Source organism: Balaenoptera physalus, assembly GCF_965194825.1.
Source record: "Balaenoptera physalus genome assembly, chromosome: 11".
Taxonomy (NCBI): Eukaryota; Metazoa; Chordata; class Mammalia; order Artiodactyla; family Balaenopteridae; genus Balaenoptera; species Balaenoptera physalus.
The window spans coordinates 88,399,450-88,422,506 of NC_138896.1; the positions used below are offsets into that span (position 1 = coordinate 88,399,450).

General features: G+C 37.4%; 1 protein-coding gene and 1 long non-coding RNA gene across 2 annotated transcripts in view; one reads left to right on the plus strand and one right to left on the minus strand.

Moving 5' to 3' along the window:
• Nucleotides 1-23,057, plus strand: part of TAFA1 (TAFA chemokine like family member 1) — a 766,369-nt gene that overhangs the window by 69,702 nt on the left and 673,610 nt on the right. The window lies entirely within an intron of this gene.
• Nucleotides 6,584-21,468, minus strand: LOC309637587. The gene is made up of 2 exons (XR_014250683.1): nt 21,066-21,468; nt 6,584-20,741 (listed from the first exon to the last, which is right to left on the minus strand). It is a non-coding gene; the product is annotated as an uncharacterized lncRNA (long non-coding RNA).

A 23,057-nucleotide genomic window follows, 5' to 3' on the forward strand; every position in this document is an offset into this window, starting at 1 on the left:
TAATAAATGTTGGTAGGAGATATGAATGAGCGAATGAACAGATGAAATTTTGACAGTGACACAATGGGATCAAATAAGTTTAATGTATTTTATTTAGAACTATGGAAAATTGGAGTAGGAAAGGACCTCAGAAATGAATCTAATCCATTTTTTTAAATTCAGTTTTTAACTCATGGGCAATGAAATAATTTGCATTCCCCCTCCCCCCTCCGAATAGTATCATCAGAACTGGGAATTGAAGCCAGTTCAATGATATTTTCATTACATTATACTCTTCTGGGATGGCAATTCTCTCTGCAACTTGTGTTATGGAAAAACCTAGAGGTTTTTTGTTTGTTTGCTTTTTACTCGTATACACAACAACAACAAGTACTGAAAAATCCCCCAAACCAGTTATTTAGCTCCATCAGGGAGCAATAGAAACTACTCTAATGTCCTGCACCATATTACAATTCTCTATTCACTTCTTGGGCCACCAAGCCAACTTTGCAAACCAAAGAACAAAAATAAGATAGTGTTAATTACTCCAAGAAATCATCACTACACAAAACAATAGCTTTGTCATTATCATGAAATTTTAAAGACCCTAGCCAGTGAGAAAAGTTGTTGCTGGAAAATATCAACTACTTTAGGAGTCAATGGGCTCCTTCATATCTCATCAATTGATTGATCCCTGACTTATTGATTGAAATAGAATGTAATCTGGGGAGTCCATGGAAAAGGATCACTTTGAATGGAGAATACCTGTATTTTGGGAGCAAAGAAAAAAATGGGGCATTTTTCTAACACAAAGGAGCTTTAAGGTTGTCTTAACACTTTTAGAGAAAGAAGCACCTGCCTGATAGAATTGCAGCCTCTCTGGCCAATTATCAGGAATTCTTTCCATCCTGACGATGGAATCAACCCTCAACAAGAAATGAAAGAGCACAAGCCCACCGCGACTTGAGGAAGCTATGTTTATTTCAGAGTCTCAAGGAGCCATGTGTTGTTAAACAAAATATAAAAAGTGCAATAAACTTTAGGTATAAAGGACTTTGTTGGCTATAAAATTTTATTTTACTGCTGTCCTCCTATGGCTAAACACGTACGAGATCAGTAAAGTATTAAAATATTCAAGATGACAGAACATGAATCCTAATTCCAGAAATACAGCAGTGAGAATGAATGACAGGGGCAGACACAGAATGCCTATACTGTCATCTGTATAAGGTCCATCATGTCAGTATGTACTTAATTAAAAAAGATGCAGAAGGTAGAGTGAGCACCCTTACTTGATCATTTCCCTTACTCTTCACACAGACACCAGCTGAAACTGAAAGTGACAACTTTGAGCCAGAATCTCCTTGTTATAGTGAGTCAAAGGCAGGCATATCAGTCGTGCTGACACACACAGTAAGGATGTTGGAGAGTTTTCCAGAGGCCCAAATTGTTTTCGTTAAGTGTGTGAGAGCTCAGAAAAATACACACTGTTCTAAATTTCCCTGAATGTGCAGGGAGGCAAGGGTTTGTACCTTGAAATAGAAAACCCTTTATATACTGTCTAAAGAAAGGCTTTGTTACTGCAATAAGTCTCCCTGTGGAGAATTGTAGTTTCCAGGGGAGCTATCTCTACTAATTAGACTCAACGTTGATTTGGACATTGCAAAATTGTATTATATTCCCTCAGGATAGGAATTACTAAATAAGAGGAAGCAAAATCTTAAAAAGGAGGGAACAGTGGAGTTTCCTACTGAACCCTTGCAAAATCGGAGAATTAGAAAATTCTTTTGGATCTTCTGTCAGACTTAAAAACATGATTAGTATGGTGTCGACAGAGCTCATCATTTTGGTTGCTTCTGGAGTATCATAGTTACATTTGAACTTGATTTTTCAAGTTCCAGCTTTCTGGTATGTGCACATGTGGTTTAAGGTGGTTTTTGTTGCTTTTGTTGTTCCCGTGTGTGTGTATGTGTGTGGGGGGGGGGGTGGGCTGAGGGCAGGGGTTCTCATTATTGTATCCTCAGTTTCTAGTGTAGTATCTGACACATAGTAGGATTTCAATCCATATATTTTAAGGGAAGGTATTTTAGAATATTTACTTTTGTCCCTTATTTATAAAAGTCATACTTATTCATTATAGAAAAATTATAAAGGATAATAGAAATAATAGAGGTAAAAGTTAAATTCACCCATAATCTAACATCTATTGATAATTAGTATTAATGTTTTAGTATGATTCCAATGATCTAATTAGTATATGTTTATGTGTACATGCACAAGTATACCTAGAAATCCAGAGGTATACACATACATACGTATATATACCAGATACCCACAATTAATATAAAACCAAATATTCAGTTATATATTCTTTTTTTCAACTTAACTTTAAGGAGCCGGGAGAGATATTCCACTGAGTGGAAAATTGTTTTTAGAGTTCACAGTGTCCACTCCCTAAAAACCTCTCAAACCATGGATTCCACAACCTGAGGTTGAAGAAGCTTCCCTGTGTTTGCCTTACTGGCTAGTAGTACTGTTTATTGAGCAATTACTAAGTGCCAGAAACTCTGCTAAACACTTGACTCATGGTATTCTGTTTCAATCTTCACAACAAATTTCGGAGGTAAGTGCTATTAGGCTCTTCTTTTTAAGACCTGGGGAGCATAAGTAATTTTCTCCAGTTTACCCAATGGTAAATGGCCGAGCTGGGTTTTGAACCCAAGCCTGCTAAATTCAGACCCTGAGCTGAACCCTGGGTCTATTACTGCCTTGACTGTTGCCAGCACTGTGTCATACATCCGGACATATCTTTGAGTGCTCCACCTTTTGATCCCTTGGTTCTGTTGATCCTATTTCTGAAATATCCCCTGTTTTCCAATCCCCCATCATTGCCTTGACTCATTGGTTCTCAACTAGGGACAGTCTGCCTTCCAGTGAGACATCTTCCTTTGTTGCACCTTGAAGGGGGATACTACAGGGCATCCGTTGGGTAGAGGCCAGGGATGTTGCAAAACATTCTGCAGTATTCAGGACAGGCTCCCACAGCAAAGAATTATCTAACCCAAAATGTTAGTAGTGCCAAGGTTGAGAAACCCTGCTTTAGCTCATTTCCCCAGGCTCTCTTAAACACAAACAACCTCCCAGTTAGTTTCCCTGTCTTAAGGTTCATCCTCATCCAGACTGCTGCTATAGTTCTCTCTTTAAACACACATAAAATCATGCCGCTCTCTTGCTCTGTTTAGCTCTGTAGCTCTGGAGGACTGCCGGGGTCCAAATACAGATACAAATAGTTCTAGACTATATGACTTTAGGCAAGTGATTTAACATCTCTGAACTTCAACTTCATTACCTGTAAAATAGAGGAATAATAGCTAGCGTCTACCTCGACAGGGTTCTTGTGAGGATTTTAACACTTCATGGCTCACACAGTTAAGTCCTCGATAAATGTTATCCACCATTAAAAAAAATCTTTGAAGGTTTTCTACTACCTGCAGAAGAAAACCCAAACTCAACATGACATTCCAGACTCCTTTAGCATGGAGTCTCACTCAGCAGCCTCTTCTCTGGGCTGCTGGCCTGGATGACCTGTGCCCTAGTTATGTAGGACTACCTGTCATCCTCTAGATTCATGGAGACTTGGATGTCTGTGTCTTTGCTCATGCTTCTCTGCCAGCCTGGGAAGTCCATCTCCCTCTCCTCCACCTGGAAACATCTGTCTTCTTCAAGACTCAGGTCAAATGTCACCTCTTCTGTTTAGCCTTCTCTATGAACTAGTCATATGTACTTACTCCTTCCCCTACATGATCACAGTATTTTGGTTATTCCATCTATCAGTTTGTCCACTCATCCATCCATCCATCCATCCATCCATCCATCCATCCATCCATCCATCCATCTATCCATCCATTCATTGGCTGTAATACATAGTAGTTAAGATCACAAGCTCTGGAACCAGATTTCGTTAGTTCAAGATCAGGTTCCAGAAACAAATTTATGTAACCTTGAACAAGTTACTTGACTTTATGAAGCCCTATTTTCCTTGCCTTTAAAATAAGTGTAATAATAATATATAGTTGATAAAGTTATTATGAGGATTGAATGTGTGTAAACATTATGCTTGCCATGCATACGCCTTAAATAAATGTTAGTTCTCATCCAACTTGTACTTGTTGAGCACCAACTCTCTGGCAGGCCCTCTTCACATTGTGCCTTGAATTATAACAGGTGGTGCATGTGCCCAAATCTCTCATTAGATATAATGCTTGTTGAGGAAAGGTAATTTTTAAAAAATCTCCTCTTTATACCAACACGTGAAAGAGAGGTGACAAAATCAGTATTTCTGCCAACATCTGGCCTGTGTTTCATAAAGTTGTGCCGGCCAGTATTTCTCTCTTAAGATGATATGTGTGTATCTCCTGATGTGAGGAGTATGGCTGACCAAAAGGAGTCTACTATTCTCCTGCAGTGGTAGACCCCCCTCCTCCATTTCCAACCCACCTTTTAAACTGCCTCTCTGGGCATAATACAATCAAAAGAAATCTTTTCATGATTATAATAATGGCCTTGAGCCTTCTCGATTGCCCTGGAGCAGGAGAGATGATGTCAGTGACATATTCTTGTAGGAGGAACTCAGTGACTGCTTAATTTTACATGTGGAGTTTGAATGCTTTGTATTGTGTTAAAATCCAGATTACATTCTTCTCATTAAGCAAGTGGTCCAATCTGATTAATATAATACATTTTCCTCTGTTGCCCAACATCGCCAAAGGCAAGGTATCACTTAGGGAACTGCCCCCTCCCCCCCAACATACACACACATAAATGCAAAATAAACAGATCTGTACCATCATTATTGAGCTAAAATAGCACTTAGAAATATATTCTTTTTGTGAAAAATGGCCACATAAGAGTTGCTGATTGTTTGTAGCCCTGTAATGTAAGTCAGATAAATTGGTGCCCAGAAGTCTGACATTTCAAAAACCCAAGAATATGTTGCGTTTTTTCTGATATGCCATTTTTGTAATTCTCCCAGCTATTTTCCTTTTGCAAAAAGCAATTCTTCTGTGCCCAGGCAGTTCAATTAGAGCATCGTAAAAGTTGTCGGAATGATTTCAACATAACTACCCCTGAGCAATAAGTATAATTTTGGAGAGGAACAAGTTCTGTTCTTACCACCTTGGTGTGGGCAATGGTGTTAACTAACTTGGAAAAAGAATGTACCATCTGCACCTTCTCCACTCAGTTAACCTGCCCAGAGAATTAGAAGCATTCCATCTCACCTCAGAGAGTGTTCCTGTTTGGGTCAGCTCAGCATCCTTGAGCCCTTCTTTAGCCAAGAGCATCCTGATTGCCCTCTCACTGTGTACATACTAGGTGGATCCACCTTTGGGTGGTTTAGCGCATGTCAGCAAATTCTCCCCTTGAGCATAGACTGGCCTTAGAGGTTTACTTGTAGTGAACAGAATGCAGCAGAAATGACACTGAGTGATATCTGAGACTAGGTCAGAGTGAGCAAACGTTTTGTGTAAAGGGCCAGATAGTAAATACTTTTGGCTTTTCAGGCCATACCCATTTGGTCTCTGCCACAACTATGCAGGTCTGCCATTGTAAGGGGTAGCACAAACAGGCTTGGCTGTGTTCTGATGGAACTTCATAAGATTAAGTAAAGGGTCAGATTTGATTCACAGGCCATAGTTTGCCAACCCATGTATTAGGTCATAAAAGATAATGTGACTTGTGCTGTCTCTTTCTCTCTCTCCCTCTAAATAGATGTTATTTTTCTAGAGCAGTTTTAGGTTCACAGCAAAATTGAAGGGAAGGTGCAGGGATTTCCCACTTACCCCCAGCCCCCGCACATGCAGAGACTCCCCACGATCAACATCCTCGCCAAAGTGGGACATTTATTACATAACAATGTTGAAACTACCTTGACACATCATAACCTCCCAGAGTTCATAGTTTACATGAGGGTTCACTCTTGGTGTTGTGCATTCTATGGGTTTGGACAAATGTATAGTCATATGTATCTCTCTTTATGGTATCGTACAGAGTAGTTTCACTGCCCTAAAAATCCTCTGTGCTCCACCTATTCATCCCCCACTCCCCCAACCCTGACATCCACTGACCTTTTTACTGTCTCCATAATTTTGTCTTTTCCAGAATGTCATATAGTTGGAATCATACAGTGTATAGTCTTTTCATATTGACTGCTTTCACTTAATCATATTCATTTAATATTCCTTCATGTCTTTTCACATGGCTTGACAACTCCTTTCTTTTTAGCACTGAAAAATAGTCCATTGTCCGGATGTACTACAGTTTATTTATCCATTCACCTACTGAAGGGCAAGTTTTGGCAATTATGAATAAAGTTGTTATAAACATTTGTGTGCAAGTTTTTATGTGGATGTAAGTTTTCAAATCATTTGGGTAAATACCAAGGAGCACGGTTGCTGGATCATATGTTATGAGTATATTTAGTTTTGTAAAAACTGGTAAAGTGTTTTCCAAAGTGGTTGTATTATTTTGCATTCCCATGAGCAATAAATGAGGGTTCCTGTTGCTCCACATCCTGGCCAGGATTTGATGGTGTTAGTGTTCTGGATTTTGGCCACTCTAATAGGTGTTTAGTGTATCTTATTCTTGCTTTAATTTGCATTTCTCTGATGATATATGATGTGGAGCACCTTTCCATATATTTATTTGCTGTCTGTATATCTTTTTTGGTATCTCACTGTCCATTCAAGCCACCATGTCTGGCCACCATGAAGCCCCCATGCTGAAGAGACCATGAAGAATGACTACATAGAGATAGAAGGAGATGCCCAAGTAGCCCCAGCTGTCCAAGTGTGTTCTCACAGATTTATAAGCAGAAAGTCTTCAAGATGACTCCAGCCCAGCCAAAATCTATCTGATGGCAACCGTATTGTGAGACCCCCAGCAAGAACAACCCAGCTGAGTGCAGTTAATCTGCAGAAATGGGAGATGATGGGATGGGCATATGACGTAGTCCTGGCCTTTCACTGTGTTCCATCACCCTGCCCATATTGCTTCATATAGAGATGGACATAAATCTCCGTTTGGTCCAATGAGACTCAGTTCTTTGATCTTCACACTAAGAAAGAGTGGAGGAACTCTCTTTTTGTTGTGTTTCTAACTGGACAGTATGTAAGCCCGGGGATGCTAGTGGACATTTTAACATCATTCAGGGAGACCTTGTCCACGACAATAACCAATGAAGAAAACAGGGCAGACCAGGAGAGAGAGAGAGAAAGAGAGAGAGAGAGAGAGAGAGAGAGAGAGAGAGACGGTATCAATGATGGCATCTATGGGGCTATTTCTGAGGATTACCCCTGGGTATTTCAGTTATAAGAGCCAACTGCTGATTATGTATATTCATAAATCATAAGTTCAGGTTGATGGATTTTTAAAAAACTGGACACAGCTATGTAACCAGCACCCAGGTCAGGAAACCAAAGTTTACAGCTTTCCCAAACCCCTGCCTCTTGCCTCCTTTCAACTCCCCAGAGATAAACATTATTTTGAATTTTAGCAGCATATGTTAGTTCTTCCTCTTTTAGTGCTTTGTAGAAATGTAGTCATCTACTATGTACTCTTTTTCATCTGACTTCTTTCATCCAGCATTCTGCTTATGAGATTTTTCCATGCTGTTGTGTGTAAATTTAGATTATTCATGTGCACATCTGCATGATTTTCAACTAGTGAATATTAACACAATTTATTTAGTCTGTGGTTGATGGATATTTCCAGTGTTTGTCTATCATGAATAGCAATACAATGAATATTCTTGGACATGTTTTTTGATGAATATATGCCCATGTTTCTACTGGGTGTGTACCTCACAGTGAAACTCCTGGGTCATAGGGGATGCATATGTTAGGCTTCATTAGATAGTACCAAATCATTTTCCTAAGTGGATCTTCCTCCAGCAATGTAGAAGAGTTCTGATCACCCCGATTTCTCGTCAGCACTGAGTAATTTCCATCTTACTCATTTTAATTATTCTGCTAGGGATGGTGCAGGATTGCACTGTGGTTTTAATTTACATTTCCCAGATGACTCAGGAAGTTGAGTGCTTTTTATTTATGTTTATTGACCATTTTGACATCTTTTCTGATGAAGTATCCAAGTCTTTTGCCCACTTTTCTATTGGCTTATCTCTCTTTTCTCATTGATTTTTAGGAGTTGTTTATATATTTCAAATGTGTATTTGTTTTGAGGAAATGTAGGTATGTCAATAAGTTTTTAATTGTGTGTTTGAATTGGGATTTTGTCACTTAAAACTCTGGCTTTTTAAAGAACATGGCTTGGCTGAGATGCTCAGTTTGTTTTGTTTTTTTCCTTCATTTATTTATTTTTAAAAATATCTTTATTGGAGTATAATTGCTTTACAATGTTGTATCAGTTTCTGCTGTATAACAAAGTGAATCAGCTATATGTATACATATATCCCTATATCCCCTCCCTCTTGTGTCTCCCTCCCACCCTCCCTACCCCACACCTCTAGGTGGTCACAGAGCACGGAGCTGACCTCCCTGTGCTGTGGAGAGGCTCAGTTTGGACTCCAGGGCAGTAGTACACTCGCTATTCCATAAGAGGAAGGCCCAGACGTTATGGCTTGGTTGAACAGCGAAGAATTCCTCTGATTCTCCCACGTAGAACCTTGTTATGAACTACAAGTTCATCTGGCAAGCGCATAGAGTGACAAGTCATGTCCGCTTCTCTGCTGAAATAGGCAAGTTAGAGAGGAAGGGATGTTTAATTCGAAATGGACTGCATGGGTGAATTCCCTGCATTTTCTATCCTCTCAATTTGTCTTTCTCTATTTGCCTTTCAAAGGAGGTTGCACTAGGATGCACTGCATTGTCACATATTGCTCCCCTGTGCACCAGACTCTCTGATGACCCTCAGGTTGCTTCTTAATGATCTTTTAGAAGCCCAGACAAAGAAACCAATGCATCACTGATTCCGATTGTGAAAAAGCAGGTAGTGGGACTTCTAGGCTTTCAGATTCTTCAGGGAATTGCCTAACCTCAGAAACTCTCAAATTCTTCCTTTCTTCCATGCCATTAGCAACAATATACAAATCAAACACAACGCTTATCATCAGTGGGAGAAAATGTCTTTTCCATTCTCCTCTGAAACCTACCTTCACCTCCAGGTAAAACATAGAAATGTGGATTTTTGAGCCTTTTTCTCCCTGTATGGCCTTGACATTAATTCACCCTTGAAGTTCATGCTGGTAGAGGAGTCAAGTCGCAATTTAAAAAATAGTTAGCTAGGAGACTAGGAAAAAATAGAAATTGACAAATCATTTAAAGTGACAAATCTAAAATAAACATGCATCAATAAATAAGACCACATCTACCTCAGGATTTTTAATATACTTGAATCTAGAAATGAGATATACCGAAGGATCAAGAGATCACATATGCACAGGAAGTATTTTATTAACCACTTTGCTGACTTGCAAATAGATTTTATGTAAATAATAAAAACATTGGTCGCTGCCAAAAATAGTTAAACTTGAATTTGCTGTCCACGAAAGTGAATCAGTGAGGGAGCAGTGACTTTTAACATATAAGCATGGAAACCTAGTTCAGTTCTCCTGCTCAACATGTTTCCATCAGGTCTTAAGATCAATTAGAGTGTTTTCACATGGGATATGACTAGTATCTTGGAGGAAGTGAGGCTCAAAGGATTGAGAGATAAATATTCATTCTGCCTTACCCATCCTCGTCAACAAACAGACTGGTAAATAATTGCATCAATCTCTTAAAGTTGACACAGCCTCAGGAGGTCAACATTGCTCCTGTGGTTATATTGATACTTCCTGTCGTCTATCAGGTGTGCTGAAGCACCTTGCCTTTACCTTGGTAAAAGGAAAACAAGATGATCAGACTGCAAAACCCGTCAACTTTGATATCTGATCATGTCTAGACAGTTGACAGCCCTGCCTCTTAGGACAGTAGTCAATTGTTTTGCATCAATAATTTGATATGAGGGCATTTTCGAGATGCTACACTTTCCTGACATCCCTTGCTGTGCCAAACATCTATCTTTCCTCATTCATTATGGCTGGGTAACTCAGTGGACTTAGTAACACTTCGTTTAATTAAAGTTTCTCAAGGAAGAACCAAGAGGGCTCATTACCTTAAAATACTACCTGTGGACTAAGTAGGAAAAATGTTAACTAAATTTTAAGCATCTAATATAGTTACCCAATGTGTATTTGTTGTAATAGAATTTGAAAGCAGTCATATCATCTGAATTTGGATGCCAGTTTTTAAAAACCTAGCATCATTCAAATTTATAATTAAGGGAAAAATGCAAGCTGGTATGGTAAATAATTTTGGGGGGAAATGAGAAAAAAGTGAAGTGGCAAAACAGCAATAAAAGAGTCAGAGGTTAATGACACTGACAAAAATCATAGTAACACTGCCATGCATATATTTGTATAAACATTGATTTGTGTCTGTTTTACATACAGACTAACCCTATGGCGTTATATTGAGTGAATCCTATTATACCCATTATAGAAAAGGAGACATTGGATGATTTGACTAAATTCTTTTTAACAGCAGAGCTAGGCCTAGAATTGGAATCTCTAACTTCTTATCTGTTTAAATAGGCAATAAAAACATCTCAAAACAAAAATAAAACCTCTAGAGAATTGAAATTGGCTTTGGGAGACAAAGTTATCATTTGCTTCATTTCTAGTAAATTGATATTATCGCTTATAGCTACTGTTTGTTTTGCTTTTACTCTAGACACTGCTAGTTACTCCATTTGAAATACATAACAACTCTATGATGTAGGAATTATCATACCCATTTTCCAGGTAATTTGTCAAAAGTTATGTAAGATGACCATCAGAGAAAACATTACCTATATCCTATGAAAAAACACATAAACTAACAACACCACCCTGTAGAACCTAGTGCCAAGATCTTGGTTTCTAATGCCATTCTCCAAAAAAACAGGAACAAGAGTTTCTTGGAAGAATGGCTGATTCTAGGACTGGGACAGGAAATAAATAAGATGAGCCTGAAGCATGAGTCAGGAAGTAAAGAAATGCTCTGAAAAACAAACAGACAAACAAGCAAACAACCCCACAGTGACGGGGGTGTGTCAAAGGGACACAGAAGTGAAATGAAAGAGCTCCCAATGGCCAAAACTGGAACAATTTGAGCAACAAAATAAAGTGATACTGGATTATAATTCAAAGTATAAAATAATTATCCATGAGTCCATACCAATATAAATAAAGGATCAAATAAATAAATTGGAGAGGATAGAAAAATCTCCTGTGTAGAAAATTACAAATATTTTATGTAGACACTCTGCCTCAAGGAAGTGGAATATAACTTCCCACTCTTTAAGTGTGGGCTGTGCACAGTGACTTGCTTCCAAAGAGGACAGTGTAAAGGAGGAGAGTAACACAGTGGAGAAACCTGACCAGCACTACCTCAGCCAGGTGACAAAGGTCAACACCATCAGTAATAAGTCATGTTGATGGCATGTACCCTTGATATGATGTGATGAGAATCGCTCCTTATCTCTGTGGTCTTTCTTCCAAAAACCCTGTAGCTACAGTCTAATAATGAGAAATTCACCAGACAAAGCCCAATAGAGGAACATTCTACAAAATACTTGAATAATACTCCTCAAAACACCCAAAGTCATTATAAACTCGGCTGAGAAATTGTCCCAGCCAAGATAAGCCTAACTCTTTAGAATCTTTAGACATGACAGCTACATGTAATATGGTATCTGAGATGGGATCCTAGCACAGAAAAACAATATTAGGTGAAAACTAAGGAAATCTGAATAAAGTAAGGGATTTAGTTAATAATAACACATCAAGTTGTGGTGTTCATAACACAACATAACACATGTTTATAACACAACAATCTGTTCATTAATTGTGACAAACACACCATGCTGATGTAAGATATTAACAATAGAGGAAGGATATGCAGTATATAAGAACTTTGTACTATCTTAGTAACTTTTCCATAAATCTAAATCTATTCTATAATGAAAATTTTATTTTAAAAAAACCTCTATAACCTTGAAATAAAAAGTGGGGAAAGCATACCAGTCAGAGGAAAATGTATTTATTTACCAACTAATCAGTTCATCTTTTCATTTGTTTGTTTATTCATTGATATCCTTAATTGTTCAACAAATACTCTTTCGTGTCTATTTTGTGGTAGCATAGTCCTGGGTTGTAATGATTCTTCAGCTCTACAAGGGTCATCTAGTGACTGGCACAACCCTGGGAAGAAGTTGTATAGCATGTTGGGTAGTCCAGAATTCTAGGGCAGTGCAATACACTGATGACATTTGGTAATATCCATAAAAGAAAGGAGAGAAGTATTGGAAGGGGAGGTGGCTACTCGAAGATTACTGTGGATGGAGAATTTCCCATAATTGGAGTCTGATTATAGATTATATTGCATACACTGGTCCAATGAAAATTACTTTGCTTTTCCAGTTACTTTTTCTTCCAATGCACCGTTGTGTTGCTCAGAGCTTACAATGACTACCCGTTTCTGTTTGACTATGGCACTGTCGTTTTCTGAGAGTAGCAAATAAAGCCATTTTATGAAGCTCACCACTTTGGGCCTGCAACATAATTCAACAGAAGTTGGTATCATTTCTTAAGTCCCCTTCTGTAAAAGAAATGATTGAATTATACTCATGGTCATGTTGGCCTTTCACCAGGAGTATACTCTGATTGTCAAACCTATTTTCTAATTGAAAAATATATTGAACACAAAAAATGAAGTTCTTGAAGCATTTGGACACCCATTCGTTTTGTAGTGACCACTGCAATGTTGAGGAAAGCTAACTAGAAATAGAAATACATCCTCAACTTGATGATCTAATGACGACCCTCCAAGCCTCCAGACATAACACATAGCATAAATCTGTGTTTTCTGAACATATCACATTATGTTCCTGAGGATTTCAGCAAGGAAATGATCTCCAGTGTAAAATCTATATGAGATGTATGGAACTCTGTACAAGGAATATTGGATTATTGCACTCTGTAGCTTTGAAAACCATCTTTCTTGGATGGCAGCAGAAAGCTTCAATATACTTGCATGAATTATAGATGATACTTAGTACTCTTGTTAAAGTAGCTACAGGATGCTTTTCTAAGACCCTTCAGCCTATGGATATTATTATGCATCTGTCACACCAAAGATTTGCCTTTGGAGATACTTTAGTATTCTAGACGTTTTTCAGTAAATTGAACATAGTACTTGAAGACTGCTTTTTTTTCTCCTTTGCCTTTTTTTCTTTTAATTCTGAGAATAGTACAGACGTGTATTTAACCTAGAAATGAAGTCATGGCTTTTAAACAATTAGCCCCAAAGAGGAATTGATTTCAAAGAAAGTCTGTCTGTGAAGGGGTGGGAGACAAAACCAACATTGATTCTGGAGTACAGCTTCTTAATAGTTCAGACTTCTAGGTGCCTAAAAATGAATAGCTTGTCAGTAGAGAAATGGGATAGCATACAGATCAGAGGCCCCAAATCAAAATTCTCCTTTTCAAAGACATACTGCTGGCTTAGTTCAAATGCTCTTCCATACGTTTTTTGATGTTCTCTCCAAACACTGTACACATTACCGACATGAATGCTTATCATTTCAGCAATTTGCCTTAGTAACAGACTAAATAAATAGTCACTTAGGTTTTAAGAAGTACTTATTGTTTAAAAGCCAGTGGAATGAAATCAGACTCCTGAGTATTTAAAGTGGAGATATAGTCAACTGGAAAAAAAGAACACACAAACTTTATTTTATATTTTAATTCTTAGTCCTTTTTACTCTAGCAAAAATTAATTTTTAATACCTTAAAATGGTTTTCTCATTAATTATAAGTTAGTAGAGTCTTCAAAGAAGGGGACCAAATGAATGTGTATGATATTGGATCATGTAGATTTATTTTTTTTCAACAAGATAAATATTAATACAAAGTGTACTAGATTTGCAATCTTACCATCTTACATTGTTTTAAAATTATAGACTAAAATTACACCTTGGAGGTATGCAGAGCCAGGGCCAGTGGACAATGAGTCCATAGGATCCTAGAGATTCTGGTTTCTTCTCTGGGGTTAACTTTTTTGAAATTCAGCATTCTCATTTGTAATAAATTTTTAGTAGATTTATAGTGCGTGACTTAATATTAGAATAATGGAGTTAAAAGGGACCTGAGGGTAATTCCAGGGTCACCCTCACTAAGTCTTACAAAAGACCGACAGCTTTGTGAATTAGAGTTAGAAAAACACAAAAAAGATTCCAAAAAGAATTAAAAAAATGAGTGCTCTAAAAATGTAGCGCATAGAGTTTCAATTTCAGCTCCAACATGTAAAGTGCTTGGCGGTCACTACCAATCACTCTCATCCTTTCAACAATGACAAAAAAAGCTAAACAAACCAACTAAATCAATGAGTTTTCTTAGCTGCATCAGAGAACTGAGGCCATGGGGCAAACCACCATCTGAAAATCTGGAGATACAGAGGAATACAGAGAATGTCAGTCAAGATCAACTTACCTGGAGGAGAAGACACTAGAGCCACAAACTGGTAGGAAGACTGAGTGTGGACTAACTTGAGAGTAAGAAACTTTCAAGGGCACAGTCTTAAGGGGGGCCCTCATACTCTCATGAGTTTGACCTTCAGGAAGCCCACCAGATTTCCATGGTAATGATTCTAGGAAAACCCTCATGTTTTGGTCAGGTGGAGAAGAAAAGTTACCCTTTTGAAATTCTTTCAGGGCATTCTCCCTAAGAAAGGCTTATTCTTCAAGGGAAACATCTTTATCAGAGCTTTATTTGACTTGGGGAAAGGGCTATTAGCCAACCCTAGGCCCCTCTAGTCTTCCTGTGTCACCTAAAGGGAGAAAGAAAAAGGCTAAGAAATACTTCAGAAGGTCACAACCCAGGGACTCAGTCCCATTAAAAGACTGGGATTTAATGATAAGATTGTAGAATGCCTCCCCTCACCCACACACACCTTACCACCACATCAACAGGGCTCCAGAATAAGAACAGTGGATTACAACAGAAAAAGCTGCAGGACACAGACTCTATTTAAGAAGGAGTTCTTAGGAAAATCCAACATTGGAAGAAGCTAACAAGAACGCTAGAGGAAACTGAAGCATCTGGTATGCATGGCTATAGAAAACACTAAGCATAACCCAGTTTCTAGACAGGTTAACATAAAACCACACACTAAAGACCTCTTTGTCTCAATTCCCATTGCCTGATATATCACAATTGACTTTCAAGAAAAACTTATAAGGAATGTTAAAAGGTGAGAAGCAAGACAGTCTGAAGAGACAAAGCTCTCTTCAGAACTAAAGTCACATATGACAGAACTTGAAATAATTCAATAGGGAATTTAAAATAACTATGATTAATTACTTTAAGAGCTCTAATGTAAAAAGTAGACAGTATGCAAGAACATATGAGTAATGTAAACAGAGAGATGAAAACTCTAAGAAAGAATCAAAGGAAATGATAGAAATAAAAAATACTGTAACAGAAATGAAGAATAGTTTTGATGATCTCATCAGTAGCCTGGACACAGATAAGAAAAGAATCAGTAAAATTGAAGCTATGTCAATAGAAACTTTACAAACTTAAATACAAACTTAAAAATGAATGGAGGGGGTTTCCCTGGTGGTGCAGTGGTTAAGAATCCACCTGCCAATGCAGGGGACACGGATTTGAGCCCTGCTCCGGGAAGATCCCACATGCAGTGGAGCAACTAAGCCCGTGTGCTACAGCTACTGAGCCTGTGCTCTAGAGCCCGCGTGCCACAACTACTGAAGCCTGCAAACAACTGAAGCGTGCCACAACTTCACAACTGAAGCATGCCACAACTACTGAAGCCCATGTGCCTAGAGCCCATGCTCCACAGTGAGAGAGGCTAACACGATGAGAAGCTCACGCAGCGCAACGAAGAGTAGCCCCCACTCGCCACAACTAGAGAAAGCCTGTGCGCAGCAACGAAGACCCAATTTAGCCTAAATAAATAAATAAATAAATAAATAAATTTATTAAAAAAAAAAAATGAATGGAGGGACTTCCCTGGTGGTCCAGTGGTTAAGCCTTCATCTTCCAATGCAGGGGGTGCAGGTTCAGTCCCTAGTTGGGTAGCTAAGATCCCACATGCCTCGTGGCCAAGAAACCAAAACATAAAACAGAAACAATATTGTAACAAATTCCATAAAGCCTTTAAAAATGGTCTACATCAAAAAAAATCTTTGAAAACAATGAATAGAAAAAAACCACCCCAGAATATCCAAGAGTTGTAGGGCAATTGCAAAAGATATAACATATGCATAATTGGAATGCAAAATGGAGAAAAAAGAGAAAATGGAGCAGAATAAATTGTTAGTGATAATGGCCAAGAAATTGCCAAAATTAATGACAGATACCAAACCACAGATCCAGAATTCTGAGAACAAGAAGCAGGATAAATACCAAAAATGTAAATGTAAGCGTGTCGTATTCAAACTGGAGAAAAATCCAAGACAAAGAGATGGTCTTGAAAGAAGCTGCAAGGGGTTTAAAAATCTTACCTATAGAGGAATAATGCTAAGAATTACATCAGACTTCTTGTCAAAAACCTCAAAACCATGCAAGGAAGTAGAGAATGGAATAAAATATATAAATTGTTGAAAGAAAAAAATCCCACTAACCTAGTATTCTATATCCATCAAAATTGTTCTTTAAAAGTGAAGGATATATAAAGATTTTCTTAGGTAAAGAAACATTGAGTGAAACTGCTGCTGATACACATACCCTGCTAGAAATGTTAAGAGAAGTTTTCAGAAAAAAAGAAAATGATATTGGTCAGAAACTTGGATCTACATAAAGAAAGGAAGAGCACTGGAGAAAGAATGCATGAAAGTAAAATAATAGCATATAGATAAGTGAAGTAACTGACAGCAGTGTTACAAGGGAGTGGAGGGAGGAAGCGAGAGTACTCATTATAAGGCACCTGCTCTACCCAGGAAGCATTATAGTGTTCATTGGATGTGGTTAGTTGTATAGGTATATTGCAAACTATAGGGCAACCACTAACACATTAAAGAAGGAAATATAATTGATATGATAAGAGATGAGACTAAATGTAATCATATAAACTGTGCTCAATTAAAGACATTCTACTCAACACCCTACTGGAAGTCCTAGGTAGTGAAAAACAAACGAACAAAAAAGGAAATAAAAGTACACAGATCGGGAAGGAAAAAGAAAAATGCTGTCTTTGTTTGCATATGACATGTGAACACGTCCCTTTGTTTAGAAAATCCCAAAGAATCAACCAAAAAACTCCTGGAACTAATAAGTGATTATAGCAGGGTACAAGGTTAACATAAAGAAGTCGATTGTCTTTCTATATACCAGCAATGAACAACTGACAGTTGAAATTCAGAACACTATACAACTTATATTTGTACCAAAAAAAGAAAAGAAAAACACTTAATAGAAATGTAATAATATATATTTGGGATCTATACTATATATGGACAACTAAAACTCTGAGGAAAGAAGTCAAGGAAGATGGAAATTAAAGAAATATTCCATGTTCATGCATAGGGAGATTCAATATTACTGAGAAATCAATTCTTCACAAATTTATCAATAGATTCAGTATAATCTCAATCAAATGCCAGCAAGCTATTTTGTGGATATTGGCAAACTGTTTCTGAAGTTTGTATGGAAATGTGAAAGACCCAGAATAGCTAACACAATGCTAAAGCAAAAAAAGGACAAAATTGGAGAACTGACATTACCTGACTTTAGGTTGTACTATAAAGGTACCGAATAAAGACAGTGTGATGTTGATGAAAGAATACATAAGTAGATCAATGGCACAGAATAGAGAGCCCAGAGAGAGACCCAAAACAAATACAGTCATGATTGTCGACAAAGAGCAAAGGCAATTCAATTGAGAAAGACTAGTCTTTCCAAGAAATGGTCTTTGAAAACTAGGACATCCATATGCAATAAACAAATAAATAAATAAGAACGTAGGTACAGACCTTACATTTTTCACAAAAAATAACTCAAATGGATTATAATTCTAAATGTAAAACAAAAAGTGTAAAATTTCTAGAAGATAGCATAGGAGAAAATCTAGGTGACCTTGGCTTTAGCAATGAGATTTTAGATATAGTATCAAAATCATGATCCATTCAAAAATTGTTAACTTGAATTTTATTAAATTAAAAAAATACTTGTCTGTAAAAGACCTTTTTTGAGTTAATGAAAAGACAAGCTACAGACTGGGAGAAAACATTTGGAAAATATATATCTGATAAAGGAGTTGTATCCAACATATACTAATAACTCTGTATAATAAGCAAAAGATCTGAATAGGTAACTCACCAAATAAGATATGCAAATGTAAAATAGCATATGAAAAGATGCTCAATGTCATATATCATTAGGGAATAGTAAATAAAAACAACAATGAGATACCAGTATATGTCTATTTTAATGGCTTAATTCCAAAAACCTGGCAATACCAAATGCTGTAGAGAATGCAGAGTGATAGAAATTCTCATTCATTGCTGGTGGGAAGTTAAAATGGTACAGCCACTTTGGAAAAGAGTTTGTTAGTCTTTTACATGTAATCTGCAGTCTTGCCCCTTGGCATTTACCCAAGTAGGTTGAAAACATGTTCACACAAAACCTGCCCACAAATGCTTGTAGCAGATTTATTAATAGTAACCAAAAATTGAAAGCAACCAAGATGTTCTTCAATAGATGAATGAATAAAGCATGGTACATCCATACAATAGAATATTAATGAAACTAAATGAGCTATCAAGCCAAGGAAAGATATGAAGGAAACTTAAATGCATATTATTACATGAAAGAAGCCAATCTGAAAAGGCTGTATGTTGTTTGATTCCAATTATATGACTAGAATAAAGCAGAACAATAGAGACAATAAAAAGTTCAGTGGTTGCTAGGGTTATGGGGAAAGAGAAGAATAGGTCAAGCACAGGGGATTTTGGGTGCTGTGAAAGTATTCTCTAAGACACTGTAATGGTGGATATTATGCATTTGTCAAAAGCCATAGAACTTTACAACAGAAAGAGTGACCATAATGTAAATTTTAAAAAGTAATTTAGGAGGTTAGGGGATCCCAGGAACAGTGAAGACTTGACAAGACAATCTGACTGTATTGTAAAGTATGGAATACCACAGTGGTGGCAGTATGTCAAAGGAACACAGGAGCTTATTGAAAGAGCTCTCAATGACCAAAGCTGGAAAAATTTGAGCAAGAAAATAAATAAAATAGCACTGGATTATAACTCAAAATATAAAATAAATATTCACATATTATATATATGTACACATATATATAATATAAATGATGATTAAATGGGAAGGATAAACCTCCTGTGCAAAAGAATTACAAATAAATCATGTAGGTATTACACCCTAAAGAAATGGGACTTTAACTTCCTATTCCTTAAGTGTGGGCTGTGTGTAGTGACTTCATTCCAAAAAAAAAAAAACAATATGGAAAGGTGGGGGAAGAAAAATAACTTTACAGTGGAGAAACCTGACAAAGATTACTTCAGCCAGGTTATCAAGGTCAACGTCAACAGCTATAAATGACATGGGAAATATATACACTCAATATAATTTAACAAAAACAGCACTTTATCACTATGGTCTTCTGCCCAAAAATTTAAAGCCTAAGTATAATTATGAAAAAAGTATCAGGAAGGGCCCAATAGGGGGGCATTGTGCAAAATACCTGACAAGCACTCCTCAGACTGTCAAGGTCATCAAAACAAAGAAAATCTGAGAAACTGTCCCAGCCTAGAGGAGCTTAAGGAAACATAAAGACTAAATGTAATATGTATCTGAGATGGGATCCTGGAACAGAAAAAGGACATTAGGTAAAAATTAAGGAAATCTGAATAAAGTATGGGATTTAGCTAATAATAGTTTATCATTGGTTTATTAATTGTGACAAACATACCATTCTAATGTAAGATATGAATAATAGGGGTAACTGTCTGCAGAGGCTGGGTGGGCAGAGTATATTGGGAGCTCCCTGTGCTATCTGTTCAATTTTTCTGTAAATTTAAAGCTGTTTTAAAAATAAAACTTATTAATGAAAACATGTATTATCATTGAGAAAATTTTATACATAATAATATTAATTTATAGTATAACTTAGAAGAGTAATTTACATTTTAGTTGTTATTTCATAAAATTATTATTTAAGTTCTTTAAAGAACTGCTCCACCCAGCACATCCACAGTGTGTTTTTGTTTACAAATATTTTACTTGCAAATATATAATTTTACAGTATTATAACTGTTGGACAAATTGAGACATTCCTTAATGGAAATGATTGACATACACAGAATCTTTCAAACGAATCCAGCTAAGTTTTTTTTTTTTCTTGGATGTTTTAGAGGACACAGTTTATTCAAAGTTTAAGCATCTCTCCCAACCATCCATACTTGTAGGTTATCATTATCAATGACAAGTACACGTGCATTGAATTTTACACAATGTTGTAATGATAAGATATCTTGGATGAATTCTGTTACGAAATGTTATTTTTTAAAGTAGTGTTATTAAGTTTAAATCCTGACCTGCTAATGTACTAAAAATGAATTATGCAAATTGCCTAATTTCCATATATTTTCTTACCTAAAAGTGGGTTATTAAGAATAGTAACCTTGGGCTTCCCTGGTGGCGCAGTGGTTGAGAATCTGCCTGCCAATGCAGGGGACACGGGTTCGAGCCCTGGTCTGGGAAGATCCCACATACCGCGGAGCAACTGGGCCCGTGAGCCACAACTATTGAGCCTGAGCGTCTGGAGCCTCTGCTCCGAAACAAGAGAGGCCGCGATAGAGAGAGGCCCGCGCACCGCGATGAAGAGTGGCCCCCACTCTCCGCAACTGGAGAAAGCCCTCACACAGAAACGAAGACCCGACACAGCCAAAAATAAACATAATAAATATAATAAATTAAAAATTAAAAAGAAAAAAAGAATAGTAACCTCTTATTTTTCTTAGTATAAATTAAGACAATCAGTGTAAAGCTCTTAGCTCTGAGCTTAGCATATTTTAAGATTAGCTGTTGATACTATTATTACCTTGTAGTGCCTAGTTGTAGTTTGGGATTAAAAACAGCATAGGAGATTAACAATACTATACATTTGCACATAACCCTAGGGCTTTTTAAATGCTTGATGCATGTGAAAGCACTTTAAAAACCTCTAATGTTTTTTGCACATGTAAGAAATTTGTATTTTCTTGGGGTTTTTGCAGCTCACTTCAACTTCACAATAGTTCTGTGAGGTCAGCAGGGAAAATATTTGTCTTGATTTTATAAATTAGGAATTGAGATTCAGAGGGTTTACTAGTGGGGTCCGTCACCTCTGCTCTGCCATCTTGGACAAGTTTCTTAACCTCTGTGAGTATCAGCTTCTCCATTTATGAAATAAGGGTATTGTCATTTACCTTTAGGATGGTTTTTGAGTGCGCTAATAATGTACATTATGCACTTAGCTTCATACCTGATTTTCTAAAAATGCTATAACAATTATTATTGCATTGTATTATTTTTGTCTATTTTTCTATAGGATGTTCAGCCTCAGAGGAAAAGGCAGTGTGGGTGGATAGTAAAGATAAGGGTCATCATTTAATTTTCATCCTTCAAGACTGAGTTTGATCAGTGTGGCTTCTGTATTCAAGATTTTATTTATTTACTTAAGCATTTATTGAACACCTCCCATAGCCAAGCCCTGGATGAGATACAGTGACTTATGGAAAGATAAATACAACCTAAATTTTGTTCTCAAGGAGACAATACACCTGCATAAATAACTTAAAGAACATGTAGGGAGGGGATGTAAAAAGTTTGCAGGAGCAGATGAGATCACTCTATACTTGTAACGGTCAGGAAAGTATGCAGGAATAGGTGGCATTTGGACGGGGGTTTGAACAAGGAGTGGAATTGTGTGCCATGCATTTGTGTGCTGGAAATACACATTTTTCAATTGGGTGACAGACTGTATTTCATTCTTTCAATAATTATCAATGAAATAATTATGTTAATAATAAAGATAAATGAGCTATTCTGTTATTATATGTTTCCATAATGCTCATTAGTTCACATACAATTGTTAATAGGTAATGATGTCAATTTAACACAAAAGTGATGTTGGAGTCACACGTGCTTTTCTTAGGCAGGGGGAGCTGGCAAGAAGGAAGTAGAATTATAACCTTCAGCAGGAAAGTAAAGACCTTCAGTTCATCTGTTCTTTTTTCAGGAGACTTTTCAACTCCATTTTAAAGAAAGTTAAAAATAAATGCCTGCATCCAACATCCTCCCCAGAGAGGAGCAGCTCCACCGTGCCTGGCTCTTGTCTTGTAGCAGGTTGCACTTCCTGCTGTGCCCACCTTAGCAGCAGCCCCACTGACTCAGAACTTTCTTTCCATCAGCATTGGCTCTTCCCACAAGCCAGCATTTGCACTGTACTGTTTCTTGTTCATTTCTAATTCCTCTAAGGCAGTCTCATGGAGCTGCTTTCTTGAGCTGTTCAAGTTCTCTTCCAAGGTACCAATTGTTGTTTCATTGTTGATTGGTTGTGAAGTTAAATAGGATTTGGAGTGCCCTTAACTGTATCTTTTTCCCACAAGGGCATCATTTTTAATGTACTCTTTTATAGAAGACAGAAGTTTTATTTAGAACACATGTATCATTTTCCACCTAGTACTGCCCTTAGATCTTGGCAAGAGAGGCCCTGGACCCCATGCTTTAGAAGGCCCGCCTCTGGCGCTCCTCGGGGTAAGGAGTTCATGTGGTTAGGGGGGAGGTGTCTACATGGTGCTTGTGCAACCTTCTAGAAAATGCTCTCCATACCTAGACCTAGAATTCCCTTCCTGATTCCACTCACAGAGCCTGTGTGAGCTCCTTTCTGAATCTCTCCCACCCAGGACAGATCAAGCTGCCAGTGTGGAATACCCTAGAGCCAGAGGGTATCCGA